Source organism: Prosopis cineraria, unplaced genomic scaffold (assembly GCF_029017545.1).
Source record: "Prosopis cineraria cultivar Desert tree isolate PC_DT_omini unplaced genomic scaffold, ASM2901754v1 PC8, whole genome shotgun sequence".
NCBI classification, from domain to species: Eukaryota; Viridiplantae; Streptophyta; class Magnoliopsida; order Fabales; family Fabaceae; genus Prosopis; species Prosopis cineraria.
Window position 1 is genome coordinate 20,255,251 of NW_026555339.1, and position 6,000 is coordinate 20,261,250.

Consider the following 6,000-nt stretch of genomic DNA (forward strand, 5'->3'; position numbering starts at 1 on the left):
AAATATTATGATACACTTTTCATTACCTAAAGTGGGGTGAGAAAAATGAAGAAAAAATATTTTTATAGGTTACATTTTCAGTTGGCTAAAATTTTAAAGAAAAGGTCTAGGCTCAAGGGGCTAACAAGGATAAATTGCATGGGATGGCTATTTGGCTAAGTAGGTTAAAAGAAAAGAATGCCTAAATCATCTTCATGTGAAGCATATGCAATTATAGTCTCGATTAAGAATTAAGACAAGTTCTTGAGTGAGAGTAGTGATAGGAGAATACACACAAGAAGATAATAATATTAGGTCTAAATCCTCACAAGCTAAAAACTATTACATTAATCCATTGAAACCAACTTCATTGTCACTTAACTTGAATTCCAAACATAAGATCAATTACTTATCATGCTCAAATGCATTCAAACTGAAATTGCCTTAAACTCATAACTTCACACAAAAAGAAAAAAAAAAAGAAAACACCAATTTTTTTTTTGAAAAAAAATTCAAAATAAAGATAAATCCCTTCCCCCACACTTAAATCTTGCATTGTCCTCAATGAAACTCAATTTAGAATAATCCAGTTAATCCAAGAATAAAATATAAAATGCAAGGTAAAAGTGAAATAAGAAGAAACAACCAGATAATTTAAATCTCCATAAGCTCTTAAAATTGAAATTCTCATCTCTAATGGAGAATTGATGCTTGTTCAAAATATTCTTCTCTTCAAGCTCATCAAAATCTCCTCTAGGTGATGGCTTTTCTTTATTTAGTTGAAGGTTGCATGACAATATCCCCATTGAAGATGGCCTCAATGTAGTAGAAGGAGTTTTTCTAATCACAAGTACCTGCTCATGAAGCACAGTAGAAACAACAAAATTCTCCACACAAGCACCATTAGAGTCAGAATGCATAATATAATTAATAATTTCATGACTCTTAGTATTATCAATACCATTACAGAAGGCCATAGGGATGACAAAATCAATGCTATTTAGGCAACTAATTGACTGCACAATCTCACAAGTATCATCATAATTAGAAGGCTCAACATAAATAGATGGACTAATAGCCTCAGTAGACTCAATGCAATCAAGTATATCATCACACTCAATAGAGTTAATGCAAACAAGAGGATCTAAAGAATCATTAGAGTTCATGAATTCATCTATTTCAACATAGGCAGTGCAATTGTGTAAGCCATTAGATGTACAATGCATAATATTTTCATAATTCACGACATTAGGCAACTCAGCAATCAAATTATCCTAAGGCTCATCACATGTATCATCAACTAACATATTAAGCATGCTCACATTAATAACAGAATGATCCTCTATAGAATGTTTCATATCTTCTAAGAGATTAAACTGAACAGCACATCCTCCAAATTTCATGGAGAGAGTACTATCTTTAGCATTATTGATAGTGTTAGCTATCTTAAGAAATGGCCTACCTAAAATTAGTGGCAGTGGCCCATGAGTATCATCTTTACCCATATCCAAAATATAAAAATCAGCAGGGAAGACTAAATCCTTTACCTTTACTAGAATGTCTTGAAGCATACCATTAGGATAGGCAAGTCTCCTATCTACTAATTGCACAATAATCCTAATTGCCTTCATCTCAAAACCGTGCAAAGAAGAAAATAGAGACTTAGGCATAACATTTATCGCGACACCAAGATCAATCAAAGTGTTGGAAAATTCTAAATTTCCTATAGTACAGGGTATAGTAAAACTCCCCAAATCTTTGCATTTTAAGGGCATGGAGGGTTGACATTGCATTCTATCATGGAACAAAACTGATACACTTCTTCCTAGATTGTCCTTCTCATTAGCTTTAAATCTTCTCTTGTTCGTGCATAGGTCTTTTAAAAACTTTGCATATTTAGGAATTTGCTTTACTGCCTCCAAAAGGGGAATATTGACTTCAACCTTTTTGAAAACATCAAACATTTCTTTTTTCAATTCAGCTTCCTTTAACTTCTTGCTTTGAGTCTCCTTATTTGAAAATGGAAGGATCTTCCTTGGTTCCTTTTCTTCATTAGCTCCTCAAATGCGACTTGTGTTTTTATTGCAGTTGACTTATCCCCGATAGATGTTGTAGTAGGCTCTGAAAGCTCCTTTCCACTTCTAAGAGTGATGGCACTAACATTACTACAATTAGAATTCACAACTGTTTGAGAAGGAAACTTTTCAAAACCTTGATTCTTCAATTCATTGATGGAAGTGGATATTGCTCAATTTGATTCTTCAATTGTTGAATGACTGTCTTAGTACATTGTTGAAATTGGATGTTATTAGTTGCTATTTGCTTCATTAATTGTTCTAGACTTGGTCCATCATTTATAGACTCTTGAATAAGAGTAGATTGCCTCATTGGTTGCATAGGCTGTGAATTTTGACTTGTAGCATTATATTGTTATTGTTTACTTCCTCTATATCTAAAATTAGGGTGATCTCTCCATCCTGGATTATAAGTGTTAGAGAAAGAATCATATTTATAGCTTTATTGCATAGGTCTAGTTGGAAAAATCCCAACACAATTCTCAACTCTATCAGTCAACTGTGGGCACTGATCAGTAGTATGTGTGGCCAAATAGAAGATGCCATATAGAGGCCCAACTAAAGCTAAAGATGCAGTAGCCTGCTGAGGATTATAAAACTGTAGTTGCGCATACGTCTGTGGAGGATATGACTGTGGAAAAGTAGGCACTGCCAGTGAATTTATTAATTTTTGTTGTGTTATAGCAATTTGCCTAACCATGCTAGAGAGCTCCTCCATCTTGTTCTCAAGTCTAGGATCATATTGTGGTGTTTTAACCTCATTCATTGCTTTGACTGCTTGGTTAGCTTGCGTACTAAATTGTTGAGAATTATGTGCCATCTTAGAGATAAGATTCATGGCATCAGTCAGAGTTAGTCCCACCAGAGCATCGCCAGTTGCGGCATCAAAAAACCACCTATCCGTTGGTAAGAGACCTTCATAAAAATGTTAAACCAGCTGCTGATCAGGTATTTGATGGTGAGGGCAACTTACACATAATTCATAACCAATGTCCATGTTTGGCATTTATTGAGTAACCTAAAAATAACTAGAGTTAATAAAAATAGTCTCATTAATCTTGAAAGTATCCTTTGTAAGGAAAAACACAGACACATGCCATAATTCAAATATCCTTTAATATCTCCTTATAATTTCCCAAGATAAAAATAATTTAACTAACAAAATACTAAATACGTGATATAATTGTTATTGAATGATCTGTGTAAAAAAATATCTTGAAAAAATAATTTTATTGATAAATTAGTTGAGATGCCATCCACTTACATAATAGATTCCCAAGCATATAACTTACTTCCAAATTAGCCCTTTTTGCAACAACTTGAGATCCTTAAATTCCTATTATCCAAATAATACTATAGTCATTTTCCTATATACACTTTACAATCACCAGTGCTTGTAAAGTGTATATAGAAAAATGATGGGAAAGCACGGTCACCAGTGGTTGCCAGTTGAATGAAGGAGGAAGGGCGACACCGCACAAGGAGGGAAGAGGGAAATCGGTGCAAAACAGGGGAAGAGGAATGAGACGCGAGCACCATGGCAACACCAAACGAAACTCTCGTACTCCAACACCGGCAATGAGCTGACGACAGAGAAGGAAGAAGAAGATAGAGAAAAGCTTCTAGATCTAAAACATCTTTCTCTCTCAGTTGTGGCTGAAGAAGAATCAAGAATGGGGAAGAGGATGGATGGATCTCAATTCAGATGATAAGTGGCAGAGCCATATTGGAATATGGTAGCCTCGAGCATTGACGCCGGCGATAAGCAGTGAACGGAGAAGGAAGAGATGGCAGAGGGTCTTCAATTCCAAACTTCCCCCTGTGTCCAGCGAGTTTGATGAATTTAGAAAAAGAAATGAGAGAGAAAAATATCTGATTAAAGTGGAGGGCAAAGTAGTAATTTCATAAGGAAAAGTAGTAATCATATAATGCATGGGTAACTCTCTCTCCCCCTCACTCTCTCTCTCTCTCTCTCTCTCTCTCTCTCTCTCTCTCTCTCACTTGTATGGAATTCATGATATAATATGGTAAGGTAAGGATAGAACATCACGGTCCCCCTCCCCCAAAAAAAATAACGTGTGTTACTATTAATTTAATTTATTTTTATATTGGTTAACATTATATTTTTTTAATAAATGTTCCAGTTTTTAATAAAAATTATCTATATATGTTGTTATTCTTGATTAACGTTAACTTTTTAATCACATGAAAATAGTTGACAAGGGCTTCGATCCTTTAAAAAAACAAAAGAAGTATCGGAATTCAATTTTGAAGGTCAATTAATTAGCTGGTGATCCTGTTCATCATTGGAAACCTAAATAATGCTTCTGTCATGTGTATTGCTCCTTTTAGTGATATCATGAATAAGTGCGCATGTGTGCTCCCTGTGTCATGAAGTTATTGTTGTTTCAGAAATTCAATGCCGTTGACCAAAGAAAATTATTATGCACTTATTTAGTACATTCAATTTTATTTATAAGTTATTTTTAGTTACTTCATTGAAATTTAAAAAAAAGGAAGTTAAATTATTGATATTTCTTGAAAAAGAAATCAAGAAAGAAAGAAAGTGACTTATATAAAGGGTAAAACATTTCACCAAAAAAAAAGGGTAAAACAAAAAAAAAAGATTAAAAGTCCATCTTTTTTTATGACAATATTCTACGCTAGCGACCTCAATATCTGTTGTTCTATAAAAAACAAGAAAAAAGTGGCGTTTACAATTATTTTAATTTATTGTTTAATTTTTATATTGATTAACACTATATTTTGTAATAAATGCTTGAGTTTTTTGTTGTTATTATTGTGATAACTTTTTATTTTTTAATATTCATTAGTCAAATCACGAAGTTTCAACATTATTCCTTTTAAAATTTGAACAAATAGTGATTTTTCTTTTTTTGAAAAAGGAAAAGCTACACATGCTAAGAAAAAATTGACGATGACCCTCCAGTCTTATGGTGCTAGACGTGTCCATTGTGGCCCCAAGTTTTGGGTTTGGTAATGTACTTCCTCAAACATTATGCTTGCTTCCAAAAAAAAAAAAAAAATTAAGGTAGCGGTTGTAAGTTCGTCTCTCAGTTCTTCGTAATAAAACAACTTTGTTTGAATCTTAGCTCCAATATATTTATTAAACAACTTTTGCTTGAATCTTAGCTCTTATTATGGAAAATCACTCCAAACTTTAATCTTCTCAATAACTTTTTATTTTCATTTTTATTTAAGTATCATATCACCAATATTACCATTGATTATTTAATATATGATATTGATATATGAATTGATATTAATGCAAAGAATTTAGATGGCCATGTGATGTAGAACAAGAGGGGAGAAAAGGGTAAGAGAAAAAAGAGAAAGAGGAGTGGGAGAGAAAAAATAGGAAGAAGAGGGAGAATATCACTAGTATTATTGAGTTCTATTTTATAATATTCAAAAACTGTATACAAATGAAAACTCTAAGTTTATTTATAAAGTTATAAAAATAATAAAATAATATATTTAAATCCTAAATCTAATTTAAAAAAAGATATTGATAAGATTATAATATTTTATTTTTTTTGAGTATAACTAAATCTAATTTACTAACCGTTAGTTGATTAAAAAAAATACAAATGACCTAAAATATTGAAGAAACTTAATCAATATTAATTTTATGTTATTGATAAATTTTGGATGAATGTACATAAATAATAATATTTTAATTAATGAATATTAAAATATTTAATATTTTTACAATATTTATTAAATTTTATTTTAACAAGATTTTAAGGCATCTAACATTCCTAAAAAAAGAGTTCAGAAGCAAATTAGTAGTAAAGAATATGGTTAGAGCCCTACTTATAATTGTGCATAGGCCCCATGCATGTACCAAGTTAGCATAAAATAACAAAGTAAATGAGTGATTAATACAAGGGGATTTTTTATTTTCAGAAAAATGTTTAGGGGG